At 41.3% G+C, this 10,483-nt stretch overlaps 1 long non-coding RNA gene across 1 annotated transcript; it reads left to right on the forward strand.

Moving 5' to 3' along the window:
• Positions 1 to 5,794: 5,794 nt before the first annotated feature.
• LOC149047726 (uncharacterized) lies at positions 5,795 to 7,305 on the forward strand. The gene is made up of 4 exons (XR_016185383.1): positions 5,795 to 5,935; positions 6,261 to 6,315; positions 6,655 to 6,727; positions 7,176 to 7,305. It is a non-coding gene; the product is annotated as an uncharacterized LOC149047726 (long non-coding RNA).
• Positions 7,306 to 10,483: the final 3,178 nt, after the last annotated feature.

Here is a 10,483-nt window from a genome sequence, read left to right on the forward strand (position 1 = left end):
AAACCTTGAACTTAGACTATAATGCACTGCTTTTCTCAACGAGGATCTATTTTCATTTCAATATGGAGGGCGAAATTTGGCAAAGTGCCCCAAAGAGAGATCTCGGACTGACAATTGGAAAAAGAGGTTGAATTTGTCTGTTCAGAGTTTTGTCGGCAGTCTAATTGTTGTTCAATTCCTTTCTCTGAACTGCAAACCTCTTTAGTGAAATGAAGGTGAAAACAAAAGACCATTTTATCGCAATTGGTTGACAGCTTGGTAAGGAAAGCTCCATTTATAGCGATCGTGGTGACTAGAGTTAAAGGAGACACTTTTGAATGTTCTCATCTTTGTGGGCACAGCGACCTGCTTCCCTTTTGTGGCGGTTATTAAAAATAACTTATTATAGCAGAGAACGAGTACACATTTTCTCAACCATCAGTTTTGTCCTTTATGACGCGAGAGAGCAAGATAGTGAGTCTGAGTCCAGTAAGCTTCTTTGAACACAAACTTTAATCACTTGAGAGGCAGGTTACCTTTAGAGCTAACGAAACAACAACAACGCGATAGCGACTCTCTTATTATGAAAATGTTTTTGTGTAACCCGAGAACTGACACGTGAGTAGTCCGAGGTGATTACATAACCAGTCCAGAAAGTTACATAACAGTTGAGAGTTACATAAGAAAGAAAAAGCAAACGTTGATGTCCGGAAGGTTTTTTTTGCATATCATAACATCTTTCCCTTTTTCCTATTTTTCTTTTTTTTTTTTTTAACTATAACTCAATGTCAAACTTTTTAGGTGGCTTGATCAATCGTCCATGTCGTGTCCGTATTTCAGTTGTAGTAGCTTCGTGAGGTGGTCTTGCACTCAGCTCTGTTTGAGGTGTTGGGGGTAGTTGAGATCTTGGAGGGGACATGGATGTTCCTACTTGAGAACTTGCTGGAGGGGGTTGGTCCTGTTCCTGCAGATTGTCTGGAACGGTCAGGTCATCTTCGTCCATTTTGAAGGGGGTTTCTTGAAGTGGTTCCATGGTAGAACGCAACTGCTTGCGATTACGCCTGTAGGATCTACCATTGACTTCAACCTTGTAACTGCGAGATGCCACTTTAGAAGAAACAACTGCTTTTGACCACTTTGTTTCTCCAGGCATCTTCATGCGCACTATGTCACCTGATTTGAGTTCTGAGAGTTGTTTAGCATGTTGGTCGAAATGTTTCGCTTGCTTGACACGATCCCTTTTGAGAAGATCACTAACTGTTTGGTCAGTCTTGAGTAAAGACTCTGAGAAGGGTAGAAGTGTCTTAGTTCGGCGACCAAAAAGTCGTTGGCATGGAGACATACCTGTCGCAGCAGTGGGGGTGTTGTGGTGATCCAATAAACCAAGATATGGATCGGATTGAGACAGAAGAGCTTTCTTCATTAAAGTCTTGCAGGTTTTGACTGCACTTTCGGCCATCCCATTAGCTTGTGGATAGTGTGGTGAGGTGGTGATATGAGTGAACTTCCACGTTACTGCAAATCTTCGGAACTCTGAGGATGAGTACCGAGGACCGTTGTCAGAAACTACGTAATCGGGTACCCCATGTCGCGAAAAATGCATCTTCAGCTTGTGAACGACTGTCTGGGACGTAGTATCGGCAAGATGATCCAGCTCGATAAAGTTGCTGTAGTAATCAACTAATACGAGGTAGTTTCGGTTCTCGAAGGTAAACAAATCTGTTCCAACTCGTTGCCATGGCCTGTCAGGAACTGGGTGAGGCTGAAGAGGTTCACTGGCTTGTTCAGGTCTCACACTTTGGCATATAGAGCATTTATCAATACGATTCTTGAGTTGTGCAGACATTCCTGGCCAGAAGAAAACCTCTCTGGCCCTTCGAAGGCATGCTTGGAGTCCCTGATGGGACTTGTGTGTTTCCTCTATCATGTCACGGCGAAGGCTCTCTGGGACAACGGTCTTCGTTCCTTTGAAAACTAGGCCATCTTGGAGCGTCATTTCATCTCGGTATTTGAAGAAAAGCTGTGCGCTTGTAGGTACCATGGAAGTTTTTGTAGGCCAGCCAGCGCGTATGACTTGTGACAACGCTAGTAAAGATTCATCCTTGGCCGTTTCCACTTGAAACTTGGCAAGTGTCGACTCTGATATCGATAAGTCTTCAACAAAGTTGACAGTTTCTAGATCTTTATAGCAGGATGAGGTGCTAGCATTTGGTACCTTTGACTGCTTAGGTAGAACGCGAGAAAGTGCGTCAGCGATGTACATCTCTTTGCCTGGCTTGTAAGTGAGATTCAGGTCAAATCTTTGAAGACGTAGCATCATACGCTGTAATCTCTTAGAAGCTGTATTGATTGGCTTCTTCTGTATAGCAATCAGTGGCTTGTGATCTGTTTCGACTGTGACGTGCTTGCCATAAATGTAATGCTCGAAGTGCTCACAAGAGAATACAACAGCTAAGAGCTCCTTCTCAATCTGTGCGTAATTTTGCTCTGTCGACGTCAGTGCCCTGTTGGCGTAGTGAACTGGCTGTCCTTCCTGAAGTAGAGTTGCGCCAATGCCATACTGTGAGGCATCGCACTGTATAGTGACATTCTTACTCACGTCAAAGTACTGTAGGACTGGGGCTTTAGTGATGAGCTCTTTTATCTCCTTAAAGGCTTTATCTTGGGGGTGTTGCCAATGCCATTCTATTTCCTTCTTTTCCAACTGTCTTAAGGGCTGTGATGCTGTAGACAGATGTTGGCAGAATTTCGCCAGATACTGCACCATTCCCAGAAACGTTCTGAGTTCAGCGAGATTGGTAGGCACCGGATAGTCCACTATAGCTTGTACCTTTGACGGGTCAGGTTTTAGACCTTCCGCTGTAAGGAGGTGTCCTATGAAAGGAACTTGTGACTGTCGAAGTTTCAACTTCTCGCTGTTGAGAGTGAGGTTTCTTTCTCTTGCGCGACTGAGGAAAGCCTTGAGATTCTGATCATGGTTGGCAATTGCAGCTTCATTAGAGTCTCCAAAACCGCAAACTAGGAAATCATCGGCGATGACTTCAACACCTGCGAGTCCTTCTACTAGCTCGTGCATTCGTTGTTGCCATACTTCTGGGGCTGAGTTTATTCCGAATGGCATTCTGAGCCATCGATAGCGACCAAAAGGTGTGTTCATGGTTGTCAAGTAACTACTCTTTCCATCAAGTTGTACCTGCCAGAATCCACATTTGGCATCTAACACGCTAAAGACTTTAGCACCACTAAGGCGAGTTGCTACTTCCTCAATAGTTGGAAGTGGATAATGTGAGCGTTTCACTGCGCGGTTGAGATCTCGAGGATCCAGACATACTCGTATTTTCCCGTTAGATTTCTTCACTATGACAAGGCTAGAGACCCATGATGTCGGTTCAACTACCTTGGCGAGGATACCACTCTTCACCATGTTATCCAGCTCTAACTTGAGGGTATCTCGAAGTGGGACTGGCACTTTACGAGGGGGATGTACCACCGGGCGGAAACCTTCGTCCACTTGAATGGAGTAGGTTCCTTCAAGGCAGCCAATTCCAGTGAAGATATCGGTAAATTCATATAGGATAGGATCACTTCTAACATTTGACGAGACGTCAATTCTTTCGTCGTGAATCGCATTTACGTCAGCATCCAAGATTTTGACCAGGTTCATCTTTTCACACGTCGTTCGACAGAGGAGGGGTGTCAAATCTTGCTTCACAATGTGATAAAGAACTCCATATTTTCTTCCTTTCCGTTCAGTTAGTAGGCGGATTTGACCAAGTGGCCAGACTACAGTCTTGTTGTGCATGATGAGCCTTGTAAACGACTGTTCAAGGTTTGTACACTGTTTGTCTCCTGTAGCCCGGATGTAGGCACTTTTGGGGAGAATGTTACATGAAGCACCTGTATCAATCTGAAGTTGTACTTGGGCATTATTGTTAAGGCACGCCGTTACATAAGCTGATGTGGGGGAGGGTTTGTGGCTGTAGATTTCACAATCTTGTACGTGATTGACAGAGCGAGAGTGGCATTTTTTTGCAAAGTGTCCGTCTCTGCCACATTTGGTGCATTTATTGCCAACTGCTGGACAAGCTGACTTTTTCATCTCGTGAACAGTACCACAAAACTTGCATTCTCGTGTGTATACATTGTCGGGGTTACCAGAACTTTTCCCTCTTGACTTCCACGGAGGAGTCCGCTTCTTACCTGAAGTGTGTTTATGCGGTGTTGTATCCTCAGTCTGGGTCTTAGGCGGTTTCGTTTTCTTGGCTTTTACCCTATTCACATTGGCTTCTTCAGTTGTCATGTCTAAAGCGCGTATATCAGTTAGCTCTTGTGTTCGCAGGATATCCAACGCGTTATCCAAAGTGAGATCTTTCTTCTCTAAAAGTTTCTTGCGTGACCGATCATTCTTGACTCCAAGGATGAGGCGGTCTCTTATCAAGCTGTCTCTTAGGGTTAGGAACCCACAGTGTTCAGAAAGGCGCATCAGTGCTGTGCAATATTGATCGACACTTTCTCCTGGTTCTTGCTCTCTCTTGTTGAAGAGGTACCGTTCATACGTCTGATTTCGCTGCGGCAAACAACGAGATTCAAATTTAGCCAGGACGTCATCAATATTGTCAGCGCTTTCGTCTTCAGCGAAGGTAAAGGTGTCAAACAATTGGACTCCTTCTCTTCCAACGATGTTAAGAAAATGAGCAACACGGACTGGGCCGTCCTTTTGACTTATCCCAGCCGCCCGTTCATAGATTTGCCATGCTCTCTTAAAGTGTAACCAGTTATCGCCTCTACGTGACCTGTCTTCGAGATTTAAAGGATCTGGAGGTTTGGCTAGCGGTACTGTGGTGGTATAGATCGGTGCAGCAGCCGATGAACCAGAAGGTTGCTGACTAGCAGAGGTCGAGGTCATGACCAATATAAAATAAACTTCCACCAACAACAACAAAGCTCGTGAAAACGTGATCCCACTTCTGACACCAAGTTTTGTCCTTTATGACGCGAGAGAGCAAGATAGTGAGTCTGAGTCCAGTAAGCTTCTTTGAACACAAACTTTAATCACTTGAGAGGCAGGTTACCTTTAGAGCTAACGAAACAACAACAACGCGATAGCGACTCTCTTATTATGAAAATGTTTTTGTGTAACCCGAGAACTGACACGTGAGTAGTCCGAGGTGATTACATAACCAGTCCAGAAAGTTACATAACAGTTGAGAGTTACATAAGAAAGAAAAAGCAAACGTTGATGTCCGGAAGGTTTTTTTTGCATATCATAACACCATCAACTCAATTTTATTTTAAATGTGTTGAATTCCAAAATGAACACGCTGGTCAAATTTCAAAATCGAGCTAAACTATCTGTCACCTTTGTCACAGAAAAAAATTAGTTTGCTCACAAAAACACGACCGCCTTAGCTTGAATATTATCATCAACAGCTTGTGAGGAACTTAAAAAAAAAAAAAAATCTTGCAAACACAACATTTACGGAACACACTGGCCTGTGTTGAACTCTGAAATGAACATGCTGGTTGAATTTCAAAATCGAGTAAAACCATCTCACCACTGTCACAGAAAAGACCAATTTCCTCAGAAAAACACCACTGCCCTAGCTTGAATATTTATCCACAGTTTGCGACAGACTTTGACATTGATCATCTTGTTATAAAATTGACTGAAACCACCTCTCACGATTGTCGCACATGATGTAACATTTAACATTGCATAACATTGTTTTTAACAAACAGTAAAATTTTTTGGTTTTGATCTGAGCAATTTAAAACATTGTGTTGTTTCCAAGGTTTCCAAGGAAGGTTTCTTCACTTCATGCCTGGGTCCTTATGTATATTATTCTGTTTTACAGAAAATAACAGTCAACTGGAGCAGGCAGACTCCAATCAGCCAAGAGGGGCCAGAAAAGAATTGTGCTTAGACATAGCAGTTACCTCCAGCTGGAAAATACAAGTAAGTACTGCCAAAGAATATTTATTCCTTGCTGGTAATCTCAGAACATATACAATATCCAATATACAATATCCAATATCCAATATCCAATATACAATATACAATATGCAATATCAAGCAGACAAGTGATGAGATCAAAGAAAAATAGAAATGAAGGGAACTTAAGCTGATCCAATAGCAAATTCTCCAAGCCAACATCACCAGAACTGTATGGCTGACAGTAAGGAGAATTACTCTGGAGATCTTGGGAGGGAGTGAAAGGCTTCATTAAAAGGAGGCTGTAAATTGAATGTCAATGTGAATTTTCCTGCTTTCCTGCCTGTAGGGAAAACAAGGACCAAGTGAAGTACAAATTGAATCCTTCCCTGGGAAAAAAAAAGGTCAGTCAATTCATAAAATCAAATCCGTGAGAATAATGATTGATCACCCACTCCGAGATAATATTATTATTGTTATCTGTCAGCCATTTGAAATGACAGGGCTTGCACAGGAATGAAATTCCCTTCAAACCAGATTGCACCTGTACGTCCCTTACCACTTGAGTGTAACCCTTTAGCTCCCAGATCAAATTTGCACCTCTCCTCACTGTCAACCATACAATCCTTATGATGGTAGTTCCTTGGTAGAATTTAGTATGGCATCAACCAATGGTCCCCAAATTGAGATGATGTTCTGGATTCTCAGCACTCACCCTGTTCATATTGTATTTATATCGTTAGGAAAAATTCTCTCTCCAGGTCATTTGCGGTAGTGAAAGGGTTATTAAGAGCTGTCACATCGCCTCGCCTGCAGGTAAATATGGTCAATGACATTACTAGATTTCTGGATTATACCATCCATTTACCCGTCTACGTAACATTTCCCCCACTGAACACACAAGAGGCTGTCGTTCCCCTGACAGGCCATGATCACCATTGCGCTACGCGCGCAGGCCTTCTGGACACCTGGGGCTACCACCTCAACAGTCTGCCGCAAGCGTGCGACCAGCGCTATGGAAATGACAGCCATCAGAAACTTTTAACTCCATCCATCATTATCACATCAACCCTTGACATTAATTCATTCCTCCTTTGCAGCTGAATTTCATTCAGACACTTTGGATTGGTTATTATTGCTTCAAAAAGTGCAGGAATTCAGTGTGAAGCTAGCTCTGGCCTTAAGGAATTTTCATACTTTTTGCTGTGCAATTTCATGTTTCTATCAGTGTCAACAGATGAGCAAAATTCTCTCTTTTCTTCAGTTGCAGCAGCTGACATGCAAGGGCAGGAACTGTGCTGGTGTGATGTAGCTATCAAGTGCCACAAAGTTTTGACACATTTATTGGTATTGTTGTTGAAAATAAAGACTGATGCCCAAATTTATATTCAAAAGAGTGTGTGGTTTTGTCCTTTGTCTTTGTGTAGGTAATTGGATGATCTCTAGTGACATTTGACCTAAATGCCTGCAGTGATATTTCGAAATTGTTATGCGTAGTCTCACCAGCTGTTAGGCCGGTGGCATTTGAGGCAATTTTGAAATATCACCAGTGGTATTCATGCCAAACATCAGGTACAAATTATGCTGTTATTCGTCTCTACCGCTACCCGGGTTTAGTTTGTAATTTTCACATGTAGGTATTTGGCTTAAATTAAGCTGAAACACCACTGCTCTAAGCCAATCAAATCGCAGAAATGTCTCATGTGCTAGTATACGGGCATTAAAACCGGACAGTGCAACCTCGATGTATGAAACCCTTTCACTCCCAAGATCTGATTAGTAATTGTCCTTACTATCTGCCAGACAACTCTTATGATGTGAGTTCAAAGAATTTGGTATTGGCTCAACTACTAATCCCATGATCGATGTTCTTCTCCATTCTCGTCACCTGCCTGCTTGATATTGTATTCATACTGTAAGGAGAAGTTCTGTCTTGGTCACTTGTGGGAGTGGAGGGTTCATCATTCTACTGGGTTTTGACCTGTGGCCTTTATTTCATTTCGCCAATTTGACAGGCACGTTTTCTGTGATTTGAATTTCCTCTAGGAGTATTTCATTGTCCGAAGCTTTTTGATTTTGGCTCCAATAATTTTTTTTAAATTTTGGAGCGCGGGCTCAACTCTATGCATACACCCCAGTACCCCCTCGGTGTCGAAATGGAAACACATAAAACAGATGGCGAAGGTAGTGAGTAGATGTCAAGGACTTTCAGTCTAAGACTCGTAGAACCAACCTTCTGAGGCTTATTCTGCTCGGTAAACGGAGAGTATTTTCCCGACGATCGGTCCATTTTCTAAAGGGAGGTCGCAAGTGCCTGTCAAATATCCCAGGCATTTTTGCTTCGTTTTGTGTACTTTGGTAGAAACTCGTACGTCGAAGGAACGCGCTTTAAAAGTGTGTGAATCCAGAGCTACACATATTTACAGTTGAGGGTGACAAACTGAACGGATGTACCCAGTCGTTTGGCGTACTGTTGGACCCTAACCCTAACCCTAACCCTAACCCTAACCCTAACCCTAACCCTAACCCTAACCCTAACCCTAACCCTAACCCTAAACCCTAACCCTAACCCTAAGGCTTTTTAAGGTTTAAAGGTGTTTCGCGCTTAGGGTTGGCTAGGTTTGCTTACGGTTGGGTAGGGTTTAGGGTTTTTCAGCGTTTAGAGGTGTTTTCAGGTTAGGGTGTATCTGAGGGTTAGTTATAATTGTGTAGGTTTCAGGCTTTTCAGGATTTAGTGTGGTTTCGCGCTTAGGGTTGGCTAGGTTTTCTTACGGTTGGGTAGGGTTTTGGTTTTGGTTTTGGTTTTTCAGCGTTTAGAGGTATTTTCCGGTTAGGGTATATGTTGGGGTTAGTTACGGTTTTGAAGGGTTCACGTTTTTCAGGGTTTCGAGTTGTTTTGCGCTTAGGGTTGTTTAGGGCCGTTTACGGTTGAGTGGGGTATAGGGTTTTTCAGGGTTTAGAGGTTTTTTGCGGTTAGGGTATTGCTCAGGGTTAGGGTTAGGGTTAGGGTTATGGTTGTGTAGGGTTTAGGTTTTTTAGTGTTTAAAGTTGTTTTGCGCTTTGGGTCGTTTAAGGTCGTTAACGGTTGGGTTGGGTTGGGTTTAGGGTTTTTTAGGGTTTAGAGGTTTTTTGCACTTAGGGTTATGGTTAGGGTTAGAGTTTCTTTTTTTTTTTATACCAGGGTTTTTTTTCTGGAAATAATAACCTTTAATATCTTTTCTTGAACTCTTTACACTGGGGTAGATTGTTGTTAATAACAACCCTTACTGTTTTTTTGATAAATATTGATTTTTTTGCCTTGAATTTTTCACTAGAACTATTTGTGTTTTATAAATGTTTTTAAAGATTAGCCTTATTTGCCTTGCTTGGAAAAATCTGAGCTTTAACTGCTTCTTTGGAGATAACTCTGCTTTGTGTTAGGGTTTCAAAATAAAAACCCTGACCGTTTATCTGGGAAATATCTAGGATAGGGCTGATTTTTTTTACTGGAACCATTAATTTAAAATTAACTCTACCAGAATGTAATCCTAGCTGCTTGCTGGGAAATATTTGTGCTTTAATTGCCTTTTTGGAGATAAGTATGCTCGGGGTTAGTTTTTCGAAATAATAACCTTAACCGTCTTTTTGGGAAATATCTAGGATAGGGTTGATTTTTTACTTGAACCATTAATTTGAAATTAATTCGACTGAAATATGACCTTAGCCGCCTCGGTGGGAAATATCTGAGCTTCAACGGTTCTTTTCGAGATAAATAAGATCGGATGGATTTTCTCAAATAAGAACCCTTACCGTATGGTTGGGAAATTTGTAGGCTAGGGTGGATTTTTTTACTGGAACTATTAATTTGAAATGTTTTACGAAATAATAAACTTTACCGCCTGTCTGGGTAAAACCTTTAATTTAGACTATAATGCGCTGCTTTTCTTAATGAGGATTTCTTTCCTTTTTAATATGGCGAATGAAGTTTGGCAAAATTGTTTTTAAAAAGATCTAATAGTGAGAATTTGGGATTGGGGTTGAGTTTAATTCCTAATCAAGTCAAGGTGGTAGTCGGCTTTCTTGCTGTCATATAAAATCTTTAATCAAACTTTTATTGCTTGATGTTTCACACTTATATTTTACACTCACTTATTCTATATATAAACCATAACAAATTCTATATATAAACTATAACAATAACTTTATTAGAATACAACGAAAATTTGCATACAAAAATATAGGCAAGGAATCTTATACTTTGCCATTACTAACTGTGTGGCAATTGAATTACATGCTTATCATTGGCTGGCGGTTGAAGGATTGGTTTTTTTTATTAAGGTAATTGTTACATTTGGTACTGGTATAAGTCTGCCTTTAAAATTATTCAATTCAGGAAAACTTTTCGAAGTTGTTACAGTGTTTCTATTTCATAAAATAAAGGTTTTCAAAAGGCTTTCTCTCAGATATACGCGTTAGTAATTTTTAAATACGTCGCTTATCATAGCGATTTGGAAAAGGAAAATTTTAAGATTGTTCTGGCTGTTGCAGCTTCTTAGGAGTTATATTTTTCTGCCTCTTTCCTGATTTTGTAGT

The sequence above is a fragment of the Pocillopora damicornis genome, chromosome 3 (assembly GCF_964200805.1).
Source record: "Pocillopora damicornis chromosome 3, jaPocDami1.2, whole genome shotgun sequence".
Classification (NCBI taxonomy): Eukaryota; Metazoa; Cnidaria; class Anthozoa; order Scleractinia; family Pocilloporidae; genus Pocillopora; species Pocillopora damicornis.